Raw genomic sequence first — 3,227 nt, 5'->3', positions numbered from 1 at the left:
AATTGTCGAAAGGTTTTGTCCCGTTACTTGATATCTGGATTTTTTTTTCCAATTTTTGGCGTATGCGATCTCGAAATATATAAAAACAAGTTTGACGGTTGGATCGTTAAAATTAGTTTCGTACAATGTGTATCCCATCACGTTCAAAGGTATATATATTTATTAAGTAAATTATGAGTAAAATTTACAATTTTTTTTAAAAAAAAACCTGTCATTGCACAAAAGCATTTTGCGCGACGTTGAAATGTATACTGCGTCGCGCCATTTGTAATAAATTTGGCGGGGCAATAGTAAAAAATTTTCAAAAAATTTCCCAAATTTTCCAAACCAAAAGCCTTCCGCTCTTTATCTATCTCGCACTCAGTCTCTCTTCCCAAACCAAACCCAAATCCTTCTCCTAACTCCAGCCGACTATCCTCCTCAACCAATTCCACTCGAGTTCCAGAATCACTCTCAGACTCTCAGTCCCTCGACTCCCTCTCCCTCGACACCCTTCCCTCGATTCTCCAACTCTCAATCGTCCTCCTCCTCATAGTGCTCACCAGCCATCACCGCCGTCGACCAACACAACGGCACCACCCATCATCCTTCTCGATGACATCCCAGAGAACCCAGGCCATCACCCCATCACCCCCGTCGTCATCCCTCTAAAATTTAGGTAATTTTGATTTTGGGGTTTCCTAAAATTTGAATTGCATTCGTAGATTAGTGATTGATGATTGATGGCTGGTGTTATGTATGTTTATAGATGATTGGTTTAAATTTCATGCGACTGTGATAATGTTTTAGGGAAAAAATCATTTTTCCATTTGTCGTTTGGCCCAATTTCATTTGTCAACATCATGATTTCAATTCCACAATTTCCATCCGACCCTTTTCTTTTCTTTGCTGCTATATAAAATGAAATGATACGGTTGATACCGTCCAACCACCGTTTCATTTTTCTGCATTTGAGTTATGATATGTATGAATCTAAGAAATATTTAAGGTCAAAACTAATGAACTTGACTTAGTAGCTGTAAATCATAGTTAACTACATCCTATGACTTTTGAACCGAGTTGAGATTTCCATAACCAAAGGCATTTTAGACTAGTTGTTGCCTACCGTTGGTCAAATAGTAAAGGTAGTTATAATGCTATTGGGAATTTCAGGACCTCAGCAAGTTCTATATTGTTTTTCCATGTTAGTGAATGCTCTTGATTCTTCATCTCCTAGACTGTTGTATTCATATGACTTTGTAGGTCGTGCAGTGGATAATTGATTGAATTTGATGATTGCTAGTTCTGAATCTGCTTTATATGCTGCAACTGAAAGTGATATCATTGTTGGTGTGATGGACACTCGAATTTGGCCTGAAGCCGAGAGCTTTAAGGATGAAGGTTTTGGTCCTCCTCCTAAGAAGTGGAAAGGTGTTTGTGAAGGCGGCAAAAATTTCACCTGCAACAAGTATGTCTCTCAATATTTACATGCATAAAGTTATCAATTATACGAATTAAAACTTTTGGTTGAGTTTATTCATTTCAAAATTTCATAATTAAACTACTTTTGTAATGGTTTTGCCTTTACATCAAGAAATGTTTGTTTTACAGAAAGATTGTTGGTGCTTGATATTACTTAACAGACTCTGCAAGGGATTTCCAGGGTCATGGAACTCACTGTATATCAATTGTAGCCAGGAGTACTGTAAAGGGTGCAAGCTTTTACGGACTAGCAAATGGTATTGCAAGAGGAGGTGTACCTGCTGCGAGAATCGCAGCATATAAAGTCTGTGATCTTGGTTTCGGGTGTAGTTCAGATGGTATCTTGGCTGCTTTTGACGATGCAATTGCTGATGTAGTTGACATCATTTCAATTTCACTTAATGGATTTTTTCGTTCTGAGCCTCATTTTTATATTGACCGGATTGCAATTGGTGCCCTTCGTGCCATCAAGAAAGGGATACTAACTTCACAGTCTGCCAGAACCATATTTAATAGTTATAAGGTTGGTTCTGTGTCAAGTGTAGCACCATGGATATTCACAGTTGCAGCTAGTACCACATGTTGAATAAGAAGAGTATCCAAGATAACTCTAATGATCCCAAGAAGAAGAAAATAGAACACTCTTAAAGAAAGCTCACAAAACAAACTAATTAGCAAAGCTTTTCTTATTTAGCTCTAGGCTTTGTTTTTCCTTGGATGATTTACAATGCTTGAGAACTTGGGTATTTATAGCAAACCAAATGATTAAACTAAGATTATTTATTACCACACAAAACACATTAATTGCACCTAATTTTTTTTTATTCAACCATACCTAATATTGCCTAACTTTCCTTGCCTAACTTTGACATTGATTTTCAACACTCCCCCTCAATGTCAGCTCTCATTCTTTGCACTGTGCTGAGCAGACAGCGAAAATTTTCGAGCTTGCCTGTACTTAAACTTTTTGTGAACAAGTCCGCAACTTGATCATTCGTCTTGACTTGTCTCATCTCAATCTCTTCTTGTAGAACCTTTTCTCTGATAAAGTGGTAGTGCACTTCCACATGTTTAGTTCTTGCATGAAAGACTGGATTTTCTGCCAAGCGAATTGCCGATTGGTTATCACAGTACAATGGTACTGGATAATCTACTGGTTGATGTAGATCACTCATCAACTGTACCAGCCATGCATTCTCTTGAGCTGCCATTGCTGCTGCTCTATACTCTGCTTCTGTGGTTGACAAAGATACCGTTGGCTGTCTCTTGCTACACCAAGAGATGGTTCCAGAACCAAGCTTAAACACATACCCAGTTGTTGATCTCCTGGTGTCATGATCTCCCGCATAGTCAGCATCACAGTAACCAACTAACTTGCAGTCTTCACCTTTCTTGTACAAAAGACCATAGTCAATTGTACTCTTCACATATCTTAGTATTCGTCGAACTGCTTCCAAGTGAGGCTTCTTTGGATTTTGCATGTACCGACTCATCACACCAACTGCATAAGAAATGTCAGGTCGAGTCAAGGTTAAGTAGATCAGACTACCTACCAATTGTCGATACATCGTCGCATCTTCCAAATCTTTTCCTTCATGTGCACTCATTTTGACATTTGGCTCCATCGGCGTAGAGATCAGCTTGCATTCGAGCATTCCGAACCTCTTCAATAAATCTTTGGAATACTTCTGTTGACAGAGAAATATTCCTTCTTGTGTGCGATCAACCTCTAGACCAAGGAAATGCTTGAGTTGACCAAGTTCCTT

The 3,227-nt window shown here is 38.6% G+C and overlaps 1 long non-coding RNA gene across 1 annotated transcript; it reads left to right on the top strand.

Moving 5' to 3' along the window:
- Window positions 1-314: 314 nt before the first annotated feature.
- Window positions 315-1,893, top strand: LOC148693596 (uncharacterized). Its single transcript, XR_015951839.1, has 3 exons — window positions 315-658; window positions 1,283-1,447; window positions 1,591-1,893. It is a non-coding gene; the product is annotated as an uncharacterized LOC148693596 (long non-coding RNA).
- Window positions 1,894-3,227: the final 1,334 nt, after the last annotated feature.

This window comes from Pyrus communis, chromosome 10, assembly GCF_041283825.1.
Source record: "Pyrus communis isolate YQ-2024b chromosome 10, ASM4128382v1, whole genome shotgun sequence".
NCBI classification, from domain to species: Eukaryota; Viridiplantae; Streptophyta; class Magnoliopsida; order Rosales; family Rosaceae; genus Pyrus; species Pyrus communis.
Note: the sequence above shows the minus strand (reverse complement) of the source record. Positions and strands in the feature narration are given on the sequence as shown.